The sequence below is a fragment of the Notechis scutatus genome, chromosome 5 (assembly GCF_049901735.1).
Source record: "Notechis scutatus isolate UNSWTSFEM ecotype Mainland chromosome 5, rNotScu1.2, whole genome shotgun sequence".
Taxonomy (NCBI): Eukaryota; Metazoa; Chordata; class Lepidosauria; order Squamata; family Elapidae; genus Notechis; species Notechis scutatus.
This window is the reverse complement of record NC_142013.1, coordinates 5,613,410-5,641,392: the sequence shown is the minus strand read 5'-3', so window position 1 is coordinate 5,641,392 and position 27,983 is coordinate 5,613,410. Positions and strand designations below refer to the sequence as shown.

The window sequence follows — 27,983 nt, the reverse complement described above, 5'->3', positions numbered from 1 at the left end:
TTATTATCTTGTAAACAATTGGCAAATCAAATAAATAAATAATAAAAATAAAACAAGGAGACATTCAAGCTGGAAATAAGGAGAAACTTCTTGGCATCACCTGGCATGACAAAGTTCCAAATAGCACAGTCTTTGGAACATGCTGGAATTTCTAGCATGTATGTACTATTGAAACAGCAACGTCTACGCTGGGTTGGGCATGTCGTGAGGATAGCTGATGGTTGGATTTTGAAAGACTAGCTGTATGGAGAATTAGTGCATGGAAAAAAAAACCTAGAGGGAGACCACAGCTGCGATAGAAGGATATCTGCAAAAGCGATCTAAAGGCCTTGGGAAAGGACATCAACAGTTGGGGAACCTCGACCTCTGATCGTTCAACTTGGAGGCTAAAGATGCAGCATGGCCTTCTCCAATTCAAAGAAGAAACACTCGATCAGCAGGCTGAGGCAAAGAGGCAGTCCAGGAACGAGCGAAATCCAGGGGCTGGACAGGAGACAAACTGTATCTGTCCTCAGCGTAGAAGGGGTTGCCACTCTCGAATTGGCCTTTTTAGCCACACTAGATGCTGTTTTAGGACCTCTTTTCGGAGCACGATACCATAGTCTCTTGAGACTGAAGGTTGCCAATTCGAAGGAGAAACTTTCTGACAGTGAGAACAATCCACCCATGGAACAGAAGTTGTCTTTGGAAGTTGTGGGAGCTTCATCCCTGGAGGCTTTCGAGAAGAGATTGGACTGCCATTTGTCAGAAATGGTGTAGGGTCTCCTGCTTGGGGGGGGGTTGGGCTAGATGACCTACAAGGTCCCTTCCAACTCCGTTAATTGAATCTTCATCACAAAGGTGATCAGAATGGCTCTTGATTTGGGGGAAACGACATAGGCCTTGTTTTTCACGGTCTTTTCAGGAGTCCAAATATATTTCTGCGATGTCAGCCATCTTTGTGAGTTTGGAACAGCACACATCTTCCTAAAAAACATAAAACCTAGAATAATACAGTTGGAAGGAACTGGGGTGATTCATAAGCTGTTAACTGTGTAAGTATAAGTATGGATCAGGAAAAGCAATCTCACACACACACACACACACACACACACCGAACATGCTGCTGAAATTCAGCATCAAATCACCAAGTTTTTGACAAGGCCATTCTTTTTTAAAAAAAAAAAAAAAACTTTTTAAAGAAGTAAAATTAGACATATGGAGCCTCCAAGAGATGTAAGGCGATAGTCCCCAAACTGCTTTCAAACAGGGTAAAATAGAAAATGCTATCTTGAGTATCCATCAGCAGTGTCATCACAATGCCACCAGATAATGCCAAGGAAAAGGAAACGAAGAAAAGAAGAAATTACTTCTTTACGAACAAAAAGTTCTCTGCTTCTTGAACATAGGATTTCTTCTTCTTCTTCTTCTTCTTCTTCTTCTTCTTCTTCTTCTTCTTCTTCTTCTTCTTCTTCTTCTTCTTCTTCTTCTTCTTCTTCTTCTTCTTCTTCTTCTTCTTCTTCTTCTTCTTCTTCTTCTTCTTCTTCTTCTTCTTCTTCTTCTTCTTCTTCTTCTTCTGTGCCAAGAGATGTGAAATGATCCAGGTGAATTTGGTAGAACTTTGGGTCAATTGAGAGGTTTTTAGTTTAATTGTCCGTGTCATCAGGAAATTCCTCCTTATGTCCAGGTTCCACCTCTTGCTTCTTATTGGACTGCCATTTGTCAGAAATGGTGTAGGGTCTTCAGACCACACTTTAACAAAAGTTGGAGACCACTGGTATAGGGTCTCTTGCTTGAGCAGGACTAGATGACCTTACAGGGTCCCTTCCAACTCTGATTATCTGTTATCCTGCTCTCAGATGCTTTGGAAAATAAGTGGATACCATCTTCCCAGTGGCATCTCTTAACGTATTGGAAGATGCTATCATGTCACCTGTAATCCTTCTCTTTGTTAAGCTAAACCTACCTACTATGAGCCACGGTGGTGCAGTGGTGAGAGTGCAGTACTGCAGGCTACTTTTGCTGGCTGCCGGCTGCCTGCAATTTCGCAGTTCGAATCTCACTGGCTCGAGGTTGACTCAACCTTCCATCCTTCCGAGGTGGGTAAAATGAGGAGCCAGATTGTTGTGGGGCAAGAGGCTGGCTCTGTACACTGCTTAGAGAGGGCTGTAAAAGCACTGTGAAGCGGTATATAAGTCTAAGGGCTGTTGTGAAGGAAGGAAAGGAAAGGAAAGGAAAGGAAAGGAAAGGAAAGAACTGTGATGGCACAGTGGTTAGAATGCAGTATTGCAGACTAACTCTGCTCCCTGCCAGCAGTTTGATCCTGACCAGCTCAAGGCTGCCATCGTTCCGAGGTCAGTAAAACGAGGACCCCAATTGTTTAATTGTCTAAACCGCTTAGAGAGGCCTGTAAAGCACTATAAAGCGGCATATAAATCTAAATGCTATTGCTACTTCTCTTAGCCACCAATTTAGCTTCCAGTCCCTTGACCATCTGCTCTTCTCTTCATTCTTTCTGGGGCCTGAGCATTATTTCCCTGTTATTTTTCTGCGTTTCACGAAATCATCCACCTGATTAACACAACATTTTGGCTCTTTGAGACACTGAGGTTTCCTAGCCTTGTTTAGATGACCGGCAGAAATGCCGGGGGGGGGATTCCATTCACCAAGTACCATCTGCCACCTCCTCACGATTATGCCATTAAGACACAGATTATTCTCCTCAATAATCATTCATTTGGGAAGGAATTGACAAACCAATGCAAAAAAAAAAAAAAGAGGAATATAAGGAATGTAAGGTTGAGGGAACTAGACCCGTCTTGCCTAACCAAGATAAGGACTAGGGGGTTGGCGCACAATTGTGGTTTGTTTTCATGAAACAAAGTCCTTGGGGAGTCCTTGTCTTATGACCACAACTGAGCCCAAAATTTCCACTGCTAAGCAGGGACGGTTTTTTTTTTTAGTGAGTTTTGCTTCATTTTACGACCTTTCTTGTTGCAGCTGTTAAGTGAAACACTGCGGTTGTTAAGTCAGCAACCCTGGTTGTTAAGTAAAGTAAATCTGGATTCCCCTTTGACTTTGCTTATCAGAAGGTCATAAAAGAGGAACACATGACTCCAGGATACTGCAATTGTCGTAAGTATGAGTCACTTCCCAAGCCTCTGAATTTTGATCACATGACCAGGGAGAAATGCTACAACGGCCATAAGTGTGAAAAACAGTCAGAAAGTCACTTTTTTTCCAGTGCCTTCAAATGGTCACTAAACAAACGGTTGTAATTCAAGGACTATCTCTACCAAGTTTAACTATACTTGACCGAAAATCAAAGATTGGAGAAGATCCAGGATTAAAGATTTACCTCATGATTAAATTACATGTTGGAATGGCTAATGTGCTCAATTTATATTAAAAGCATTCATGGACGGCAATAATTTTAATTAGACTTCGAGAAAAGGTGCTGAGTGCTGAGTCAAACGTAGCATGAAGTGCCAAGTTATCTCCAGACCCACAATGAGAAAAATTGCTGCAAAAAATGTTTAAAAATTTTCTTTCTTACTGAAGATGTAGAAGAAGCGTGGAAAATATCCCAAAGCACCACCCATGTCTTTATTTAGTGTTTGCTGCACACCAGTTGAAGGGAATTATTACATTATGAGGAATATCTATTCAAAGATCCAGTTTAGGGAATTTAGATTTAGAGATACTGTAGTTTCTTATGGAATTAATAATGTTGATATTGGACCCTTTGGTTAATTTTGCTTTCCATTCTGGCTGCTAAAAGTAATCAGTTTACGGCTAAGCAGGAGCTGGGAAAACGTTTTGTACTAATGGATTTCGCTGTCTTTCTCATTGGAGTCTCATGGAATTATTACAATGAATAATTATTTAGTCTTGGACCTACAGCGAATTACACCAGCAGATAAGTGCATTTTAAGCATCTGGGATGCAATTTGTTCTTTTCCGTCTCACCACGGAGACAGAGAACATTAAAAACCAATATATAGGCCTTAAAACCAAGGGATAGAATAAGACATCTTAAATACAAGTCTAATGAATTCATCAATCAGCCCCTCTGCCTTTGTACTCTGGCAGATACTATCAAATTAAAAAAGAAAAAGAAAAAAGCCAATATGAAAAGTTCAAATTAACTTTCGACTGGAGAGAACAAATATGTTTCATCTAATGAGTGCAATGAAATGCATAATCTTATAATAAGGAAGCGAAGTTGAATTTTGCAAAATTCTCCTTTTCTTAGAAAACGGAGTTTTTACCAGTGCTTAGAACCCTTTTTCATTCCGTTTACTATACCAATAGTCCTCGGCTTACAACAGTTCATTTAGTGACCGTTTGAAGTTACAACGGCCACTGAAAACAGGGACCTATGGCCGTTTTTCACACTTAGCGTCCCTGTGGTCAGGTGATCAAAATTCAGATGCTTGGCCACCGACTCGTATTTACGACGGTTGCTGTGTCCTGTGGTCACGTAATTCGTTTTTGTGACCTTCTGACAAGCAAAGTCAATGGGGGAAACCAGATTGACATAACAACCGTTTTCCTCACTTTACAACTGTAGTGATTCGTTTTACAACTGTGGCAAGAAAGGTCATAAAACAACCGTCTCCTCTCACATCCATGCTAGTCGTTTCCGGCTCTAGGGGGCGGTGCTGATCTCCATTACAAAGCCGAAGAAGACCCAGCACTGTCCGAAGACGTCTCCGTGGTCATGTGGCCGGCATGACTAAACACCTTCGAAGGCGCACGGAAGGCTGTTACCTTCCCACCAAAGTGGTCCCTATTTTTCTACTTGCATTTTTTTACATGCTTTCAAACTGCTAGGTTGGCAGAAGCTGGGACAAGTAACGGGAGCTCACTCCATGACGCGGCACTGGGGATTTGAACCACCGAACTGCCGACCTTTCTAATTGACAAGCTCAGCGTCTTAGCCACTGAGCCACTGTGTCAAACTGGATCTACCCAATTCCAGCAACCGTTCCTCATATGTTTCAGCCTCCAGTCCCCTAATGATCTTTATCGCTCTTCTCTGCACTCTTTCTAGAGCAGGGGTGTCAAACTCAAGGGCCATGGGCTGGATGCGGTGGTGCTCAGATCTGGCCCACGGGGATGCCCTGGAAACCGCGAAGGACCAGCCCGCGGTGCCTCTGCCAGAGAAAATGGAGCTCCCAGGAGAGCCGCGCCAGTTTTGGCTGGCAGAGCGCTGCAGGAGGCTGTCCCAGCCAAAAACAGAGCCAGTGGGGGGATCCCAGGCTACCACAGGTGCCCCAGACATGAGTGACATCAAGGTGGCCATGCCCCCTTGGCCGTGCTCACCTGGACACACACACCTGCCCAGGGGTGGGATTCAAAATTTTTAACAACCGGTTCTGTGGGCGTGGCTTAGGTAGTGAGTGTGGCTTGGTGGTCATGTGACTGGGTGGACATGGCTTGGTAGTCATGTGATTGGCTGGGCGTGGCCAACTCAACATCACTCACATCGAGGCACGCATCTCCTCGCCTGGCCTCTCATGACTGTGGGGATGTTGCAACAGTCGTAAGTGTGAAAAAGGGTCATAAGTCACTTTTTTCAGTGCCATTGTAACTTTGAATGGTCAGTCCACACAAGCAAAGTACCAGCAAAGGAGGGGGAAAAAACTCCAGAGACGTTCCTGAGACAGGAAGTCTAGTCCTGCCAAGAATGTAATAAGGGTTAACGGAGAGGCAGTTTCTGTAAGCAACACCAGAATGTTTCCTTCCTGCCTTCCTTACAGGATTAGCCCAGTAATTTCTTCTAACAACCGGTTCTCCGAACTGCTTAGAATGTTAACAACCGGTTCTAGCAAATAGGTGCAAACTGGTAGAATCCCACCCCTGTTGTAAAGCACTACTAATACTTCACGAAGCTTTCCTCCCTGCTAACGTAACGCAGGCCAGATAGTCCTCCACTGCGTGTATTGTGATATTTTTCAGCATTTCATTAAAAGGGATATTTAAAAGCAGAACCCGGGCTGTGATGATCCGGGGCAAGGCACAAAGGCAACACAGCCAGAGAATAAGTATGAGTTCCTTTATTAGCTCCAACTTTGCCCCCAACGTACCAGTTATTCTCCGGTCTGGAGAAAACACTCACCCACAAAGCTGCAACAGCCTTTGGTTGCAGATACTTCAGCCCAAACATTGTAAACAGAAAACTTCAAATTATAAATCCAACAAGGTAAGATAAAGTAATAAATCCGGCAGAACAAGATAAGGGAGTTCCAGAACTGAAGTAACACGGCAATAAATCAAACCAGTTTGGAGGATGGCAGGAACTCAGATAACAGCAGCCAACATTAAGTGAATTCAGCGTTTGTTCCTGATAAACGCCCCTCCCAAACTGCCTCTCCTTTAAACTCCCTTCTCAGGTGTGCCTTGTGAAGGGAATCAGGGCCCTTTCCTCCGTCATAAGCCATGCAACCCACATTGCTCTCTTCTTCCCTGCATGCCCTAGGATGAGGAAGGGGTGGGCCTTGGTCTTCCTCTGACCCCCTTCTCCCCTGCTCTGCCCGGCCTGACTTTGCCCTTCCCCAGTTTCCTCCACAGCCGAAGGAGCCGCTGTCCCGCTCTTTGTCAGCTGTTCGTCTTTCCCCCTCAGATTCAGACTCCGACGGGGGGGCATGACATGCGCTGTGCCATTCCTGATTCTCGGTTTCCACGGTGGGCTGGAAGATTGAGATCCATAATGGAGCTGCCAAGCCGGAGACACCTTAATGACTGAAGTATCCATAAATAATTGAGCCCTCTGTAGCCGAAACGGAGCAACCTTTGGCCTCTGTATTATTCATCTCCCTTAATAAAATGTTCTGGTGGTACACGGAGAATCAACAAGAGTTTAGTCAATGCTTAGGACGGTGTTGATATTGGAACCGATTAATGTTGTCTGCTGGTAACAAATGATAAATGGCGGCGCCTGCAGCCTTACACAATCGTTTGTATATCAACTAAGAGTTCCTAGTAGCATGCCACCCCGCTGTGATATATCATCATCAATTCTTTGCAAAAGATGGGAGTTGAGTAAATAGCAACACGCTGCTGAAAGCCAACTAGATATTTATTTATTTTTTGGAGATGTGGTGTGTGGGGAGTTCGAATTGCAAAGGTCAGTTATGCATATTTGATCTAGATTGCTTGGGAGCTGTTTTTATTTTCTTTTTTAAAAAAAAAACAGCCTGAAATTCTACAGTGGTAATTTGACAGTGTGGTAGGGTTTTCTTTCTTTCTTTCTTTCTTTCTTTCTTTCTTTCTTTCTTTCTTTCTTTCTTTCTTTCTTTCTTTCTTTCTTTTTATTTCTTTCTTTCTTTTTTGCGTGCCTGCCCGCCTTCCTTTTCTTTCTTTCTTTCCTTCCTTCTTTCACTTTTTCCTTCTTTTTCTTTCTTTCTCTTTCTTTCTTTCTTTCTTTCTTTCTTTCTTTCTTTCTTTCTTTCTTTCTTTCTCTTTCTTTCTTTTTTGCTTGCCTGCCTGCTTTCTTTCTTTCTTTCTTTCTTTCTTTCTTTCTTTCTTTCTTTCTTTCTTTCTTTCTTTCTTTCTTTCTTTCTTTCTTCCTTCCTTCCTTCCTTCCTTCCTTCCTTCCTTTCCTTCCTTCCTTCCTTCTTTTTCTATCTTTCTTTCTTTCTTTCTTTCTTTTTCTTTCTTTCTCTTTCTTTTTTGCATGTCTGCCTGCCTTCTTTTTCTCTTTCCCTCCTTCTGTCTTTTTTTTCTTTCTTTCTCTTTCTTTCTTTCTCTCTCTCTCCCTTCTTCCCTCCCTCTCTCCCTCCTTCCCCTCCCCCTCCCCCTCCCCCTCTCTCTTTCACACACACACACACCACCTATCTATCTTCAACTGTGGAGATATTTGTGATGGTTTCCTTCAAAAACATTTGAAATGCTTGCGAGCAGGAAGGGAGCTGGCTGCTTGGAAATCCCATCTTTCCCTTTCTCAATTCCTCCTGCACGCAGTTGTGAAGTTTTGCCAGCCCAGCCTTTAACCCCATGCTGATTTCATCTTGGATCACCAACACAGAAAACGATTTGGAAATTAGAAACAAATGGGCTTTTTTTGGCAAGCACCTTGTACATAACATTGAAATCTTTACACTTTCTGGTGTAGGGGGTCGGGATAAGAAGAGACTCAACCATCTACTACTTTACTCCTACTTTGGCAGCTCAACTTTTTAGTCTGGTTTTATTTTCTGAAGATTAACAAAAAAGATCTGCTGCAGATGGGATTGTATTATATATATTTTTTAACAAATGCACAAGAAGTCGAGATTTTTTTTTTCCTGTTTAACCGGTCTCCATTCTTTTACAGGAGGGGTCTCCAAATTTGGCAGCTTTAAGATTTGTGGACTTCAACTCCCAGAATTCCCCAGTCAGGTATGCCAGCTGGGGAATCCTGGGAGTTGAAATTTACCGGTTTTAAAGTTGCCAAAGTTGAACACCCCTGAGATAGAGGGACAGAGTCGATTCAAAGCTATAAGACAGGGATCTCCAAACTTGGCAACTTTAAGACTTGTGGACTTCAACTCCCAGAATTCCCCAGACAGCATGGCTGGAAGTTGAAGTCCACAACTCGTAAAGTCGCCAAGTTTGGAGACACCCCTGCTATAAGAGTTGCCTATAAGGGTCTAAGTTGGAAAGCTGAAAAACCGTAGAGGCTGGTCTAGATGTTAAACCAACGTTGTCATCGTAGGCCAGGAAGGAAGAGGAAGAAGAGTGACGATCTGGAATTGGACAGAAGGGAATGAATGAATGAATGAATGAATGAATGAATGAATGAATGAATGCTTTGTTGGCCAAGTGTGATTGGACACACAAGGAATTTGTCTTTGGTGCATATGCTTTCAGTGTACATAAAAAGAAAAGATACATTCATCAAGAATCATAGGATACAACACTTAATGATAGTCATAGAGTACAAATAAGCAATCAAATCCTACTAGGAAACAGTCAATATAAATCGTAAGGATACAAGCGACAAAGTTACAGTCATACAGTCACAAGTGGGAGGAGATGGATGATAGGAACAGTGAGAAGATTAATAGTAATATTAGAACACACTTTGTAAATAGTTGGACAGTGTTGAGGAAATTATTTGTTTAGCAGAGTGATGGCGTTTGGGGAAAAAGTGTCCTTGTGTCTAGTTGTTCTGGCGTGCAGTGCTGTATAGCGTCGTTTTGAGGGAAGGAGTTGAAACAGTTTATGTCCAGGATGTGAGGGGTCTGTAGATATTTTCACGGCCCTCTTTTTGACTCGTGCAATATACAGGTCCTCCATGGAAGGCATGTTGGTGGTAATTGTTTATTTTTGCAGTCCTAATTATCCTCTGAAGTCTGTTTGAAGAACGTGGAGGCTTCTTCTACAATAGCCCCAGCTACGATAAGAGTTTGTCCAAGGCCGTAGCTGTCATGGGGAAGACATCCTGATGCTTCTGCTCGTAGCTGCTGGGAAGTTCTTAAGCTTGGTGGCCCACCGTGATTAAGCCACCGTGAATAAGCTTTGACTTGTTTGAGGTCCTTTTCTCCTGGGGCAGCTGCAGAGGTCCAATTGCCTGGTGGTTCTTGGACAATGCTGCTTTCACTCTGACCTGCATCTTCACCCTCTGAGGTTTTAAATGGGACTTAGACGTAGAATAAATTTGAATGTACTCCAATTGGCATACATTAAAATGAAATTTCGTTGCATACAGTTCTCAAAGGGTCACCACCTCCGATATGCACTACACAAACTAGCTCTATACCCATGCTTCATTACGAAACTATGTGGCCGGGCTTAGTTTTGGGGGAGGAAAATAAGGAGGGGGGGAAATGTGCCTCTGCCTACCAGCATCCATCGGTATTCATCTGGCTAGCGTCCTGTCAGTGTGTGAGAGAGTTGAGGACTGTTTGGAAAGTGAAACAGTATTTGCTATGTGAGCAAGGAGACAGCAAGGAGCCTGGGTGTGGCTTAACTCAACTGTTCTGTACTAAAGCTGGTTGTTGCTATGAAAGTAAAACTGAAACGGAAACTCTTCTCCTCTGCTTGTGTTTTGCATTTGGAAGAGATTTCTTTCCAGGTGGGGAGGGGGAGTAGAACTCCTTAGCATCAGAGCGTGTTAATAATAATAATAATAATAATAATAATAATAATAATAATAATAATAATAATAATAATAATAATAATAATAATAATAATAATATAGGAAATACTAATGCTCTGATGGTCATTTTGAAAAATCCTTTCTTAGTGAGCCCCTAGAAGCCGAGAGAAACATACGGGGCCAAATTTCAAATTTGTAGGCTTTACGGTTCTAGAGATTTTGTGATGATGCGTGAGGGGTATTTCGCTTTTATATGTATATAAATAAGTAAATAATAAATAAAAATTATGCATATACCCACATAACCACATATATGATATGGAGAAACAACACAGTCTAAGAAACAACACAGTCTAACAACCATAACAGGCTTAACAGAGTTAAGCTTATTTCTCGCACCAGAAAACCAAACTCTTTATCTTTCTGATTTTTCATAAAGAACAAAAATTGGCTTATTTCCGACTTTTGATGTGGATGATTTCCATATTTTTTTAAAAAATAATCATGTAAAGAAGGGATGTATGAAGAATTCAAACTCTGTGGGGGTCTTTAGTTTCCCATCGTTTTAAGGAGCTGGGATATTTTATATGCTTCTCATGCGCGAAGATGAAGCCTTGTATTGGGTAGCTGCCTCGCCCTCAATTACTGACAGATTTGTATTAACGATTTGACAAAAAAGGATCCATCTTGATACAGGTAGTCCTCAACTTACGACCACAACTCAGCCCCAAATTTCCATCGCTAAGTGAGACATTTTTTAAGTAAATTTTTCCCCACTTTACACAGTTGTTAAGTGAATCACTCAGCTGTTAAGTTAGTAACATGATGGTTATGACCACCACTGAGCACAAAATTTATGTTGCTCAGTGAAACATTGAGTTTTGCCCTGTTTTGCGACTTTCCTTGCCACCGTTGTTAAGTGAACCATTCCATTTGTTAAGTGAATAGCATGGTTGTTAAGCGAATATGACTTCCCCATTGACTTTGCTTGTCAGAAGGTCACAAAAGGGGGATCATGTCACCCCGGGACACTGCGCCCGTCATAAATACGAGTCATCAGCCAAGCACCTGAATTTTGATCACGTGACCAAGGGGATACTGCAATGGTCATAAGTGTGAAAAACAGTCATAGGTCACTTTTTTCCAGTACCGTTGTAACTTTGTAACGGTCACTAAATGAACTGTTGTAAGTCAAGGACTACCTGTGATGCTGTTGTGGTTAGCTGGCAGCAGGTGCAGATGGCTGAGGAGAGCGAGGACTCAGATGTGGGGCCAGGACCACCAGGGAGTGAATTGCTGCCTTCAGAGATTGTGGGGGCTGGCAGCAGCGATGAGGAGTTTCCCGAGGAGCCTGTGCCAAGTGCGCCTGAGCGCAGGGCCGTTTGGAAGAAAGAGCAGCTGGAGCAGCACGGGCAACTCAGGAGTAAGGCTGCAAGGTAATGGCCCCTCCCTCAAGAAGATAAAAGCCAGCTGTGAAACAAACCTTCTTTGCAGAAGGCAAAGACGTTTTGAAACTCCAGCCTCGTGGACATTCCAGTATCCTGAGTTTGTATTTGGAGATTCTTATTTTGCAAATTATTTCTTGTCTGTTATCTTTTGGCAAGTCTCGCACAGTTTGGCAAGGCTTGTGCTTATCACAGCTAATTGTTTTGTAAAAGCATTGCAAGGTTTCTGTTCCTTTTGGATTGTGTTTGATTTGTCGGAAAAGGGCGTGGGTCAGAACAGATGCAGAGTATGAATGTGTGAATCACCAGTGGAGTTTCAGGTGGGCAAGACAGATGTTAAGATGGCAGCATCTGTATTACGAACATGATGGAGGGAGGGAGTTTAATACAGGTAGTCCTTGAATTACAATGGCTCATTTAGTGACTGTTCAAAGTTACAACAGGGCACAGAAAAAAAGTGACTTATGACCGTTTTCCCCCACTTACGACCATTGCAGCATCCCCGCTGGTCACGTGATCAAAATTCAGAGGCTGGGCAACTGACTCGTATTTATGATGGGCGCAGTGTCCCCAGGGTCACATGATCCCCTTTTGCGACCTTCTGACAAGCAAAGCCAATGGGAAATCCAGATTCACTTAACAAATGCAACAGTTCACTTAATAACTGCGGCAAAAAAGGGTCATAAAATGGGGGCAAAACTCACTGAACAAATGTAACATAACATACATCTGGGGCTCAATTGTCGCCGTAACTTGAGGACTGCCGGCATGTCACTCGTTGTCAGATGGATCTTGACAGACTAGAACACTGGGCCGTATCTAACAAAATAAAATTCAGTGTAGAGGAAAGTAAAGTCCTACACTTAGGCAAGAAAAACCAAAAGGACACATATAGACTGGGTGAAACCAGGCTCAATAGCAGGAACTGGGAGAGGGATCTTGGAGTCTTAGTGGACAACCAGCTAAATAGGAGCCAGCCAGGTGCAGCAGCAGCCAAAAAAGCCAATGCAATCCTAAGTTGCATTAACAGAGGGATACAATCGAGATCAAGCCACTCTATAAAGCCTTAGTAAGACCACACCTAGAGTACTGCATCCAGTTTTGTTCACCACGTTATAAAAAAGATGTTGAGATTCTAGAAAAAGTGCAGAGAAGAGCAACCAGGATGATGAGGAGACTGGAGGCTAAAACATACCAAGAACGGTTACAGGAACTGGGCTTGGCTAGTCTAGTGAAGAGAAGGACCAGGGGAGACATGATAGAGGTCTTCCAATATTTGAGGGGCTGCTACAGAGAGGAGGGAAGGGGTCAAGCTATTCTCTAAAGCACCTGTAGGCCAGACAAGGAATAATGGATGGAAACTGACCAAGGAGAGATTCAACCTGGAAATAAGGAGAAACTTTCTGACAGTGAGAACAATCAACCGATGGAACAGAAGTTGCCTTCGGAAGTTGTGGGAGCGTCATCACTTGAGACCTTCAAGAAGAGATTGGACTCCAATCTGTCAGAAATGGTGTAGGGTCTCCTGCTTGGGCGGGGAGGTTGGACTAGATGACCTACAAGGTCCCTTCCAACTCTGATTATCTGTTATCTGTAATCTGTTGTTTTTTTCCTCCGATTATCCCCTTCGTTCTTCGCTAAGTCCCTCCCTGCTTCCTCCTTTTTTTACAAAATTGCCCTTTCGAAGTCGGAAGGAGCTTCCATTTGCTGCAGAGGGACAATTATGCAACCTTGTTGATTCCAGGAGACACCGGAGGTTCACTGGTAGAAGTAGGGAAATTTTTCACTGATGCAATAACTCCGTAATAGAAGAGTCAGGCGTATTACAGCTCTCTTACGAGGTCCAGGCACTTACAAATCCCATCCCTGTGGTAGCCCTAAAATCATCTTTCGTGGACCAAGAACGGAGCATCGCATCGTGAGCTGATCTCGGCATCGGGAAACGAGGAGAACGAGGCACCAAAGGGGTAAAAAAAAAAAAACACCCCCAAAAGAGAAGAAAATAGGCCAGGATATCCACATGTCTTGAAATGGAAACCATTCCTGTTTTTAGGAAGGCCGTTACGGCACGTTTACTCCAAGGGATCTTGCGTTGCGCAATGTTGTAATTGTGCTTCCTTTGGTAGGGAAAGGACGATTCGGTGAGTGTTCTCGGTGCTACATTCAGGTTGTGTAACGTTATTGATTTGTGATCTTGTTATTCTATTGTCTATTGCTTTTAAGGTGGTTTGCAGAGGTTGGAATTGTATGGTGCTTAGATTTTCAGTCATGCTTTTACAAGAGGCAACTGGACTTCCTTTGTGGTTGTTTTTTCTTGAAGTCCTTTCTCTTCTCATCCTAGAAGCTTCTTCAGTTCTGAATGAATGATGGAGAATGGAAGGATTGATACTCCTTGCAGACAGCTGGTCATTTGCATCCTTTTAGAGGGTCATTGAGGCCCCTTGGAGGTTTTTTCTGTGTCCTCAGGGTCACCTGAGTGTTGCAAATGGGTGTGTGAAGCCTTCTTGGCACTGCTGAAAGGACAGTGTTGTAAGACCGGAGATATTCCAAAGGGAGGGAGCCACCACAAAGAAGTCCCTTTTTTGGGGATGTCCTGCCAGATGTATCTCCTTAGGGGACAGGATCCGCAACATTCCTTGTCTTCCTGCTCTAATGCATTGGGTGGATGTAACAAGAAAGAATGGTCCCTCAGATAACCTTTCTTGAGGTCCTCCTTGACCTTCTCATCCAACTCCAGGAAGTCACTACTTTCTAGTCATTAACTGCCCACCTCCCAACACTCGTCCTCTGGTGAATGAATTCATTTGTTTTTCTGAGTTAGAATGGCATATTGTATCGGTTGTAGCCCCATCACACCCCAAAACTAGCTACCCAACTGTGCTTGCATGGAGAACCTATACGTCTGCTGGGAAATTTACTCCTCTGGTTAATTGTACTGCCTAAGCAATCAATCGGAATAGAGTTGGAAGGGACCTTGGAGGTCTTCTAGTCCAACCCCCCCCCTGCTCAAGCAGGAGACTTATACCATTTCTTCATCATTGGAGACTTTCAAGAAGAGACTGGACTGCCATTTGTCAGAGATAGTGTAGGGTCCCCTGCTTGGGCAGGGGGTTGGACTAGATGATCTACAAGGTCTCTTCCAACTCTGTTAATCTGTAAGATTTCATATAAATGACTGTCCGGTCTCTTCTTAAAAACCTCCAATGATGAAGCACCTACAATTTCTGAAGACAAACTCTTCCTATCGTCCTCACTGTTGGGAAATTTCTCCTTAGTTCTAGGTTGCTTCTCTCCTTGATTAGTTTCCATCCGTTGTTTCTTGTCAGGCCTTCAGGTGCTTTGGAGAATAAGTTGATCCTTTCCTCTTTGTGGCGACTTCTCAAATTCTGGAGGACTGCTGTCATGTTCCCCCCCAAGTCCTTCTTTTCTCTAGACTAGCCAAACCCAAATCCTGCAACCGTTCTTTATATAGATTTAGCCTTTGTCATCTTCATTGCTCTTCTCTGCACTCTTTCTAGAGTCTCAACATCTTTTTTGTATTGTGGTGACCAAAACTGGATGCAGTACTCTAGGTGTGGCCTTACTGAGGCTTTATAAAGCGGCGCTAATACTTCACGTGATTTTTGATTCTCTGCCTCTGTTTATACAACCGGGCACCTCGTTTAAGAAGGATGAACAAGGATTTAATTTCAGCTGGTTTTCATTCTTCGCTTTTTTAAGGGTGCGAGAGCTGTTTCGTGTCCATTTTATGAAGCAAGCTTCCCCCAGAACTCCGAGGCAAAGCAGGGGGAGGAATTGAACTCAAAATGAAGCAGTCTGAGTTATTTAAGTGTCAGCGTTTCCTGCCAAGGAATTTTGAAAATTAAAGGTGTTTTTGCCAAAATATTTCTGTACTTCTTTTAAGGGCAAAAACCTCTGACCCCTTTCTTGTCTCTGATCTTTGGAAATTAAAAGGAATTACAGTCATTAATGCTTGCAGGAATAACAATTAAACCATCATTAGAATATTAATTGTTACGTGAATAGAATGAAATCAGCTTTTTATCTCTCTCTCTCTCTCTCTCTCTCTCTCTCTCTCTCTCTCTCTCTCTCTCTTTCTCTCTCTCTCTCTCTCTGGCAAAATAGCTGCATATTAGTCTCTTAAATGTTTGGTCACATCTAAATCACCCCATTCCTAAGTGGTCTGTAAGGGGGCGTGCATAAGTGCACAATCGTGCCTACTGTCCCTGTTCCTATTGTCCCCATTTATTCGTACCTATTTCCTATATTTTTACTCATGTACTTTATACTTATACCTATTATCTTGTAAACGATGGACAAATGAAATCAAATAAAAAATAAAAGTGCTTCTGTGTTAGGACAAAAAGTTATATGTAAAACAAAAAGGAGATGATAGACAGGCAGATGATGATAGAGAGATAGAGAGAAATAGAAGATAGAGGAATAGATGAGAGATAGATGACAGATAGATAAATAGAGATAGAGAGATAGGAATAGAAGATAAAGAAATAGATGATGATAGATAGATAGGGATAGAGAGAAATAGAAGAGAAATGGGTGATGATGATAGATAGATATAGAGAGACAGAAATAGAAGATAGAGAAATAGGTGATGATGATGATGATAGACAGATAGATAGAGATAGAGGACAGAAATAGAAAATAGAGAAATAGATGATGATAGAGAGAGATAGAGAGAAATAGAAGATAGAGAAATAGATGATGCTAGGTTGATAGAGAGAGATTGAGGCAGAAATAGAAGAGAAAAGTAGATGATGACAGAGAGAGAGAGGCAGAGAGACAGAAATAGAAGATAGAAAAATAGATGATAGGTAGATAGAGAGATCGAGACAGAAATAGAGAGAAATAGATGATGAACATAGATAGATAGATAGATAGATAGATAGATAGATAGATAGATAGATAGATGATAGATAAGATAGATAGATAATATAGCAATTGCAATAACAGGAGCTCTTTGCTACAGAACGGATAATTTATAATTTATTTATTTTATAGATGTATTATTCATATCTCAGTCCAAAAAGTAACTTAATAAATGCTTCAGAAGCATGTCCTTCTGCATTTATCTAAGCTAATCCCCAGTTAAGCATAGAACGAATTCATTCCAATTTTTTTTAAAAAAACAACAACAATAATACAGCTTATCCTAGTATGAACCTCCAAGGAGTCCAGAATATTAAAATACCTTCTCTCAATTTTTGAAATGCAATAAAACATGCAAAAGCTATAAGCCAGGTGGCCAGGAATCCTGGTGAACATGGCTAATAAAAATTATAATTAATAATTTATCAAATGTATACGCCAGTGACTCTGGGAGGTATATGAAATGTTTAAAAAAGCGGAAACAACCATAAACAAGAAGGTAGCAGGGTGAGAAAGCAAGCAGGAACAAGTGAAGACAACCTAACATACAGATAAACCTTCACTTGTGATTGCAATTGGAACTAGAATCAGTCACTAAGTGTGGTAGTCACTAAGTGATTCACTAAGTGAATCATGCCTGATTTTGCAACCTTCTCTCCTTGATTAGATCCATCTGTCGATTCTTGTCCTGCCTTCAGGGGCTTTGGAGAATAGTTGACCCCTCCTCTTCTTTGGGGCAGCCCCTCAAATATTGGAACACTACTAGGATTTGGTGTGATGCCGAACGAACTGCTAGGTCTCTAGAGGAATGGAGTGGAGTGGAGTGGAGTAGAATGGAATGGAACGGAACAGAACAGAATAGAATAACAGAGTTGGAAGGGACCTTGGAGGTCTTCTAGTCCAACCCCCTGCTTAGGTAGGAAACCCTACACTACTTCAGACAACCTAGAATAGATATAGAATAGAATAGAATGCAATGCAATGCAATGCAATGCAACACAATGCAATATAATACAAATACAATACAATACAATACAATACAATATCAGAGTTGGAAGGGACCTTGGGGGTCTTCTAGTCCAACCCCCTGCTTAGGTAGGAAACCCTACACTACTTCAGACAACCTAGAATAGATATAGAATAGAATAGAATGCAATGCAACGCAACGCAATGCAATATAACACAATTACAATACAATACAATACAATACAATACAATACAATACAATACAATACAATACAATACAATACAATACAATACAATACAATACAATACAATATCAGAGTTGGAAGGGACCTTGGGGGTCTTCTAGTCCAACCCCCTGCTTAGGCAGGAAACCCTACACTACTTCAGACAACCTAGAATAGATATAGAATAGAATGCAATGCAACGCAATGCAATACAATATAACACAATTACAGTACAATACAATACAATGCAATGCAATACAATACAATACAATACAATACAATACAATACAATATCAGAGTTGGGAGGGACCTTGGGGGTCTTCTAGTCCAACCCCCCACTTAGGCAGGAAACCCTATCCCATTTCAGACAAATGTTTATCCAATCTCTTCTTAAAAACCTCCAGTGATGGAGCATTCAGAACTTCTGGAGGCAGGTCGTTCCACTGATTAATTGTTCTGTCGGGAAATTCCTCCTTCGTTCTAGGTTGCTTCTCTCCTTGATGAGTTTCCATCCTTTGCTTCTTGTCCTGCCTTCGGGTGCTTTGGAGAATAAGTTGACCCCCTCTTCTTTGTGGCAGCCCCCTCAAATATTGCAACACTCCCCTAGCCCTTCTTTTCATCAAACCCAATTTGATGAAATTTCACCCACCCAATTCCAGCAACCCTTCTTTATATAAGATTTAGCCTCCAGTCCCTTCATCATCTTGGTTCCTCTTCTCTGCACTCTTTCTAGAGCGTCAACAACTTTTTTACATCGTGGCGACCGAAATTGGCTGCAATAATAGTTAGGGACTTACCAAGGCCTTATAAAGTGGTATTAACATAGATGATGGATGTAGGGCAGAAGGCCATTTGAGAACTCTCCAAGAGAGGTTGAACTTGGTTATCTAGCACAGTGATCCCCAACCTTTTTGATGCCGCGGCCCGGTACCGGCATCAGCTGGGCGCCGCGGCCCGGTACCGGCATCAGCTGGGCGCCGCCATCTTTTTTTGATGAAAAAGTGCTTCCGGTGACCTCACCGGAAGCACGTTTTCATCAAAAAAAGATGGCGGCGCCAGCGCTTCCGGTGAGCTTTTCCGGTAGAAATGGCTTTCTACCCGGAAAAGCTCACGAAGCGCTGGCGCCGCCATCTTTTTGATGAAACGTGCTTCCGGTGAGCTTTCTACCCGGAAAAGCTCACCGGAAGCACTTTTTCATGAAAAAAGATGGCGGCGCCCAGCAAACCAGCGGCCCGGTAGGACTTGTTCCGCGGACCGGTACCGGTCCGCGGACCGGTGGTTGGGGACCCCCGATCTAGCAGGATTAATCTCTCTGACTTCTCTTGGCTGCTTCCAAGGTGTCCGGCCAAAGATCAGGAAAGTGAGAGGAAACAGGATGTCTTTCCAAACCATGAATTAAAGCCTGCATGTGTGACAGGGAAAGGCCCTGCCTGGTTAACAAATCATCAAAATGAGCCTCTCACCTCTCCTTGATCCTTCAATACCATCCAGCGTTGTTCACGTCGCCAGTCAATTTAAAGGCTAATATTTACATGAAAGTGAAACCCATAATTTGGACTTTCAAAGCATTGGCATTTTGAATCTGTTTGCTCCGGGGGAAAATCGTTCAAGGTCCCCTTTGATTTAGCCTTGTCGTCCCTTGATTATTTTGAAATTTCAAACCATATTACGGTACTAGCTCGATACTCGTGCTTCGCTACGAAACTATGTGGTCGGCCTTAGTTTTTGGGGAGGAAAATAAGCGGAAAAAATTGTGCCTCTGCCTACCAGCATCCATCGGTATTCATCTGGCTAGCATCCTGTCAGTGTGTGAGAGAGTTGAGGGCTGTTTGGAAACTGAAACAGTATTTGCTGTGTGAACAAGGAGACAGCAAGGAGCCTGGGCGTGCCTTAGCTCAACTGTTCTGTACTAAAGCTGCTTGGTGCTGTGAAACTGAAACTGAAACTCCTCTCCTCTGCTTGTGTTTTGCATTTGGAACATATTTCTTTTCAGGTGGGGAGGGGGAGTAGAACTCCTTAGCATCAGAGCGTGTTTATAATTATATAAGAAATACTCTAAATGCTCTGATGGTCATTTTGAAAAATCCTTCCTTAATGAGCACCCAGAAGCAAAGAGGAACATATGTGACAAATTTCAAGTTTGTAGGCTTTATGGTTCGGGAGATTTTGTAATGATGCTTGAGGGGTATTTCACTTTTAATATATATAGAAGATAGAATGCTTCAGGGTAAATAGAGGCAGTCTTCGACTTAACAAACATTCACTTAGTGACTGTTCAAGGATGTGACGGCACTGAACTGACCCTGCTTTTCATACTTACGGCCATCACAGCATCCCTGAGGGCCCATGATCAAAATTTGGACGCTTGGCAACTGGCGTATATTTATGACAGTTGCAGTGGTCCAGAAGTCATGTGATCAATTTTTGTGACCTTAGCGCAAGCTATGGGGGAATCCAGATCCATTTAACAACTGTGTTACTATGTTAACCACTGCAGGCTTTTTTTTAAAAAACAAATGTGGCAAGAAAGGTCGCAAAATGGGACAAAACTCACTGAACCACTGTCTCGCTTAGTGACGGAATTGCTCAATTGCGGTCGTAAGTCGAGGACTACCTGTATATCTTACTGCCTTTAAAGTAGGGGTGGGAAAATATGGCTCCCTTTATGAGCGGCGGACTTCAACTCCCAGAATTCCTGAGCCAACCCCTCTGAATTCTGGGAGTTGAAGTCCATAAGTCTTTTTTTAAAAAAATTATAAAAATACTTGATTAAACAAATTTATACAAATACAGTAAATTCAAACTATCCGCTTATTGCAACTTAAACAAAACAGAATTCAAATTGTGTAAAATATTCATTCACGGTTGTTACTTGAAACATATAGTACAAAAGTTTCATCCAATTATATATTACAAATCTAATTACATATAGTGTTACTAGCTTCCGTCATACCTTTCTATTTGACTACATTTTATTAATTTCATGCCTATCTTCTAGCCCAGTGGTCTCCAACCAGTGGACTGGGGACCACTGGTGGTCCATGAGAAAATTTTGGTGGTCTGCAGGGAAATGTCACCCCCAAAGTATTCCCCAAAGCAATTAATCCACGCTGTGTGGGAACACAAGGCTTGCGTCACTTGCATTGTGAGCAACATGAGGTAGTGAGGGGAGGGGCGAAAGGGCGGAGGGGGGAACTTGCCCCACGTGCCCCACGCGCCTGGCCTGGCCACCAGGCTGCTTCTTTCCGCTTCTTTCTTCTGCTTTTGGCTGCAGGCAAGGAAAGCAGCAGAAGTCTTTCTTTCTCTCCCCCAAACTCCAGCAGAAATGAATCTTTGGGACCCTGCAAGGCCTCCTGCTCCAAGAGGCTGTGCCGGCAAAGACTCATTTCTGTCAGAGTTTGGGGGAGAGAAAGAAAGACTTCTGCTGCTTCTGCTGTTTTCCTTGCATGAAGCCAAAAGTCTCTCTCTCTCTCTCTCCCCTTGAGAACGGAGCTGGAGACATTATCCTGCAATCCCAAATAAAGAATGATTGATTTGTAAGAAAACGGGGTGGGGAATTTTCCTGCAGAGTTTTTTGGGGGGATTTTCCAAAAGTCTCTGGTCCGCGGGATTTAAAATTATGAGTTTGGTGGTCCCTGAGGTCCAAAAGGTTGGCGACCCCTGTTCTAGCCAATTGTACCAACAATTCCAAATCTCATAATATTCTGAATAGGTCTTAAAGGGGCCATATGTCTATGGAGATTCTCAGTCATCCAGGTCAGGGGTCTCCAACCTTGGCAACTTTAAGACTTTTGGACTTCAACTCCCAGAGTTCCTCAGCCTGGAACTCTGGGAGTTGAAGTCCACAAGTCTTAAAAGTTGCCAAAGTTGGGGACCCCTGATCCAGGTCATGGTTGTCCCAAAAGTGCTTTTTTTTTTTTTCTTTCCAACAGGCAACTGGACTTTCTGGTTTTTCTTTGAAGGCGTTTTGCTTCTCATTCAAGAAGCTTCTTTGGGTCTGAAGAAACACAGCTGTGAAGAAGCTTCTTGGATGAGAAGCGAAACGTCTTCAAAGAAAAACCAGAAAGTACAATTGCCTCTTGGAAAAAGCACCTTTGGGACAATAAAAGGGCCATAGTTGCCCACCCCTGCTTAAATGTGAAGCAGGTTCACGTATTCCCATCTTTTAGCACAATCCAAGTTTCTTGTTTTTGTGGGAAATGAGTCAGGGCCTGCCACAAAGAAGAGGGAGTCAAGCTATTCTTCAAAGCCCCTGAAGGAAGGACAAGAAGTAATGGGTGGAAACTAAATCCAGAAGAGAAGCAAACTAGAAATAAGGAGAGATTTCCTGACAGTCAGAACAATTAATCAGTGGAACAACTTACCTCCAGAAGTTGTAAATGCTCCCACACTGGAGGTTTTTAAGAAGAGATTGGATAAACATTTGTCTGAAGTGGGGGTAGGGTTTCCTGCCTAAGCAGGGGGTTGGACTAGAAGACCTCCAAGGTCCCTTCCAACTCTGTTATTCTATTCTATGGCCTATATCACCGCTCCTTTGTTTGCAATGTATGGGGTCAGATGAGATGATCTCTAAGTTCCCTCCCGAGTTCTGTGCTTCCGTGAACTTTACATTTCAAGAGCATCGCAGGACCAACCGGGGCACTGTTTCCATCCTCCTTTCTTTCTGTTCCCCTCCCACCTTTCCATTCTGTCAACATCTTCCCTTTATACGTTGCTTGGCGCTTCTATTCCCAATAAATGGAAAAGACACCCCCTATTCTCCCTTCCTCGAAGCTCTCCTTATCAAATTCAATAAACCAAAAAAAATAAAGTTATTTCTTACCTTCTTGAGCTAATACCTCCCAGCCTTTGATGCCCAATCAAAGCACCGGCTGATAAGGATGCCTTTGAAGTCGATGATGAAAGGAAGCGAAGCCAGGCGTGGTGGGAGTGGAGAATGTGTAGTCAACTCTGACTGTCTTGAAAGCGATGGCTTTGAAAAAAGGAGAAAGACACCAATGGTGGGATTCAAAATTTTTTACTACCGGTTCTGTGAGTGTGGCTTGGTGGGCATGATGTGGCTTGGTGAGTGTGGCAGGGGAAGGATACTGCAAAATCCCCTTCCCTCTCCACCCCACTAACCTGCTTTCCAGCTCCGTTCTCCTGTGCAGGGCAACCAAAGAAGACCCAGCCGATCAGCTGGGACTCAATGGGAGGCAGAGAAGAGATGGGGACGGAGCCAGTCAGAGGTGGCATTGGCCGGTTCTCCGAACTACTCAAAATTTCCAGTACCGGTTCTTCAGAACTGGTCAGAACCGGCTGAAAACCCACCTCTGGATTTGGCAATCCTTGTGGACTGTTACTTAAGGATGAGCCAGCATCATGAGTCTCCTGCGAAAAAGTCGAATGCCATTCTGGGATGTGTTAACATGAGCATAGAGTCCACCAGAAGGCAAGGCAAGAAGAAACGGATGGAAACTAATCAAGGAGAGAAGCAACCTGGAATTAAGGAGAGACTTCCTCCTCACAATTAACCAGTGGAACAGCTTGCCACCTGAATGGATGGATGGATGGGAGGGAAGGAGGAAGGAAAGGAAGGAAGGAAGGAAGGAAGGAAGGAAGGAAGGAAGGAAGGAAGGAAGGAAGGAAGGAAGGACCCCCTTATACATTTATCAGCTGCATAAATACTGCCACATCCAATCCACAAATCCCACTCCTTACAAGCACTGATGATGTTATCTAGTTGGGTAATGAAACATCTGCAAGAAAGCAACTAAGCTCAGAGAGCTCCAAGGACTTTTCCTTTCAACCCTGAGCTACGAATATTCTCCTTTATTGCTGTCTCTGGCCTTCAGCCTAGACCTGTGTGGTCAGCTTCATTCCTCTAGGATTCTCCATCTCTCTCTCTCTCTCTCTTTCTCTGCTGTGCTGATTTATGCTAGCAAATGTTATTTGCTATCTGGAAACAAATGTTTGGCTCCGGACCAGAAAACACAAAAAGATAAGCTTTTGCTTCGGCAGTAAACTCAAAAGAATATTGAAATCAAACGAGTTCTATCACCCCAAGGGCTCAAACTAATTACTCAATGGATGACCAATTCTTAAGATTTAATTTCAGGCCTAGGAAAATTGGCAGGAGGGAGAGAAAAAATGGTGCTGTATATTACACCTTCGTAGCAATACTATCCTTCTAGCCAGGGATCTCAAATTGCTCTGAAAAAGGACGCATAGATTTCTAGATCTGATTTATTTTTAATTTATTCCCTGCTTTTATTGTTATTTTTTAATAAACAATTCAAGGTGACAAATATTTCTAATGTGGCTTCTCTTTTTCCCCACAATAACAAACTTGTGAGGTGGATTGGGCTGAGAGTGAGTGACTGGCCCAGCCAGCTTTCATACCTACAGCAGGACTAGAATGAATGGTCCAAAGTTACCCAGCCGGCTTTCATGCCTAAAGTGGGACTAGAACTCATAGTCTCGGGGTGATTGGCCTACAATCACCCAACTTCTTTCATTTCTAAGGCAGGACTAGAGTTCCAGCGTCTCCTGGTGATTGGCACAAAGTCACCCATCCAGCTTTCATGGTTAAGGTGGAACTAGAATTCACCATCTCCCAGTGATTGGCCCAAGCTCACCTAAGTGGCTTTCATGCCTAAGGTGAGTCTAGAATTCACCATCTCCTTGGCCCAAAGTCACCCTTCTGACTTTCATGCCTAAATTGGAACTAGAACTCCCAGTTTTTTAAAAAAATATATATATATCCTGTCCTTCGTTTACAAAGGCCTTCTTTTCAGTCATCAGTCTGTCAAATCCCTCAATTTTCTTCATAAACACCTTAGAAGCCCACCTGGGTCTTCATGTAATGAATCTTACCACCAGGTTTCTATCTAAAATGGACTTTTCCTTTTAATGATGGTTGTTTTATGGCTTTCTTCAAAGGGAAACTTTGGGAGGGCAAGCCGGCCTTGAAACCACATTTTGGAGTCCACCATTAATTTCTCCATGTCTCTGCTCCTGGCTAATTCCAAATGGAGGGTTGATATCAGGTAGAAAGATCAGTTTAGCTCTTCCGTATAAAAACAGAGTAACAGAGTTCAAACAGGCCTTGTAGGTCATCTAGTCCAACCCCCCACCCAAGCAGGAGACCCTACACCATTTCTAACAAATGGCAGTCCACTCCAGTGATGAATCTCCCACAACTTCCGAGGGCAACTTTTGTTCCATGGGTTGATTGTTCTCACTATCAGAAAATTTCTCCTTATTTCCAGGTTGAATCTCTCTCCTTGATCAGTTTCCATCTATTATTCCTTTTCTGGCCTTCGGGTGCCTTGGAGAATAGCTTGACCCCTTCCTCCTCTCTGTGGCAGCCCCTCAAATATTGGAAGATGCTATCATGTCTCCCCTGGTCCTTCTCTTCACTAGACTAGCCAGGCCCAGTTCCTGCAAACAATTCTTCGTATATTTTAGCCTCCAGTCCCCTAATCAACCTTGTTGCTCTTCTCTGCACTCTTTTTAGAATCTCAACATCTTTTTTATAGTGTGTTGACCAAAACTGGATACAGGATTCTAGGATTTAGCTATAACAGAAAAATATTTTGATAGCTCAGGGTTGAACTGTGGGGTTCTTGGTGCTTTCTGAGCTTGGTTGTTTTCCTGTAGACGTTTCATTACCCCATTAGATAACATCATCAGTGCTCGAAGGAAGTGGGGTTTGCTCTCAGCCGGCCCTATCAATGTTAGTGGAAGTGTTTTTGATGTTAATCTGTGCTTATCTGGGTGTTGGTTGCTGGTCAGATGATATTGCGGTCTTTTAGCTTTTTGACAGTCTATTGAATGGTATGTATGTAGATATTGCTTGTTGATATCCAACCTTTATTATCTCTATGTGCCTGTTGATGGCTGGTTTGCAGAGATTAACACCAAGTAGTAAACAGTACCCCAATCCAGGAACTCAGAAAAGCAAACAAATCACTGTCTAATCAAGGAACATTCCCAGCAACGCTGACAAGGCAAGCCACTTGGATATAAACAGACAGCAAATATCATTCCTTAGTAGCACTGATGATGTTACCCAGTTGGGTCCTGAAACGTCTCCAAGGACCTCACAGTTTAGTTTTCTTTTTGCTATCACGTCCTGCTTTCTCCAGCTTGAGGTCTTCAGTGGGAGACCATTTCTCCTAACATCCCCATCAAGTCGGAAAGCTTATTATACTACGTGGCATCCACACAGGTTCCACAACTTTGGAAATTCTTGGTCTTGTAGATACCATTGTGATGGGCTCCACACCTCTTCCTCTCTCTTAAATAAGCTTTTTCAACGGGGTAAACATCTAGTCTCACCTGTATTTCGATGGTGATCACTTCCATTACAGAAAGTGAAACTGGTTACCTGTTTTGTTCCTTTAGGCTGCTGATAACAAGCAAACGGATATTAGTTCCAGCTTAATACATGTTTCTCTGCCCAACTGTTTCCCATTATTTCTGGAATGGTTAATCCTGTGGTGAATAAATTTTGAGCAGCATCTGTTTCAACAGAACGCAAGAGGCCCCATGATTTAGCATGCTTGCTTCTAAGCAAGATGCCTTGCCGTTTTTTCTTCCCAAATCTGCAGCTTTTTTTTGAACACTTTTTATTTAAACCCATGTGGACTTCTGGGTGAAACATAGAAGGAATGTTTTAGTTTCAAACAGAAGAAGTTAGCCAAATTTATTCATTGTGTTATTTTCGGTTAACATGGTTGAACTTTGGCAACACAGTAAGACTGGGGGCATTTCATTTTTTGTTTTGTCTAAAATTAACAAGATTCAGAAGGGACCTTGTAGGTCATCTTGACCAGTGGTCACCAACCAGTGGGCCGGGGATCACTGGTGGTCCGTGAGAAAATTTTGTTGGTCCACAGAGAAATGTCATCCCCAAAGTAGCCCCAAAGCAATTAATCCAGGCTGTGATTGCAGTGATTCACTTAACAACCATGGCAAGAAAGACTGTAAAATGGGGAACATTCACTCAATAGCTGTCTCGCTTAGCAACGGAAACATTGGGCTCAATTGTGGTCGTAAGTGGAGGACTACAGACAATCTGGTATTAACCTGCTTAGAGCCACACCTAACCACCGTGTCGCTTACTTGGAAACAGAAATTTTGCGCTTCCATTGTGGTCGCAAGGCGAGAACTATGCCGCCTCCGGTCCGATCTAAATATAGTATATAAAATCATACATTGCAATGTCCTACCTGTAAATCAATACTTCAGCTTCAATCATAACAATACAAAAGCACACAATAGATACAAACTCAAGGTTAATCGCAGCAAACTTGATTGCAGGAAATACAACTTCAGCAACAGAGTGGTCAATGTCTGGAATACTCTACCTGACTCTGTGGTTTCTTTCCCAAACCCCAAAAAGTTTAACCTTAGACTGTCTACTATTGACCTCATCCCCTTCCTAAGAGGTCTGTAGGGGGCATGCATAAGCGCACCAATGGTGCCTACCGTCCCTGTCCTATTGTTTCTTTTATTTTTCTTATAAGTATCTATCTCATGTATTCAAAACTATATTTATTCTTATACCTGTATCTTGTAAGCAATTGACAAATCAAAGAAATACTAAAATACCTGTAATTGGTCCAAACTGTGTTTGGAGCTGGACTAGATGACCTTCAGGGTCCCTTCCAGCTCTGTTCTATTCTGATTCTGAAATGTAGGTGAGGACCTCACTGTGTCCTGCATGCTACAGTAGGATTGCAGCGATACTTCCCAAGATTCTTTTCGATTTTTATATGGTGAAAAAAAAAACAAATTTTGGGATTCCAGAAATAGGTAGAAAATACCCTTGTGCAGCTTCAGATAGGAACTGGGTGGAATCTTCCATTTTAAAAAGCTAAACCCTCTTTCGTTTTACTAGCTTCTTTTATAGTTTCTGTCTGCTCTGCGTAGTTTTAAGAAGCTGTTCATCTTACAGGGGTGTCCAACCTTGGCAACTTTAAGACTTGTGGACTTCAACTCCCAGAATTCCTCAGCCAGCAAAGCTGGCTGAGGAATTCTGGGAGTTGAAGTCCACAAGTCTTAAAGTTGCCAAGGTTGACACCCCTATATGACTTCAGATTATTCTTTTACTGCCTTGTTTTTTATTGAGTTAGGATAAGCTGTCCGGTAACTTTTTTCCAAAGAAAGGCATGGTTGGAAAACCGGTTTCTCGCTATGGTAAAATAAACAAGGCTCCCTGCAAAAAAAAAAAATTACTAGTGTGTTAAAATCTGCTCTCTATTTCCCAGAGGTATTTATTCTTCTCACCAGGGGAAAAAAAAAAAAAAAGAACAGAGTTTCTATTTTTCTTTCTGATCTCAGGTGACTTCAGAAGCAATGCGAAAATGGCTTTTGATTGCGTGTTGTTGAGTTGGTTCCTGTTACAAG

The 27,983-nt window shown here is 42.6% G+C and overlaps 1 protein-coding gene and 1 long non-coding RNA gene across 10 annotated transcripts in view; one reads left to right on the top strand and one right to left on the bottom strand.

Moving 5' to 3' along the window:
* TENM4 (teneurin transmembrane protein 4) overlaps positions 1 to 27,983 on the top strand; it is a 559,913-nt gene that overhangs the window by 119,925 nt on the left and 412,005 nt on the right. The window lies entirely within an intron of this gene.
* Positions 55 to 27,526, bottom strand: LOC148130352 (uncharacterized). Its single transcript, XR_015749960.1, has 3 exons — positions 27,186 to 27,526; positions 22,411 to 22,560; positions 55 to 966 (listed from the first exon to the last, which is right to left on the bottom strand). It is a non-coding gene; the product is annotated as an uncharacterized LOC148130352 (long non-coding RNA).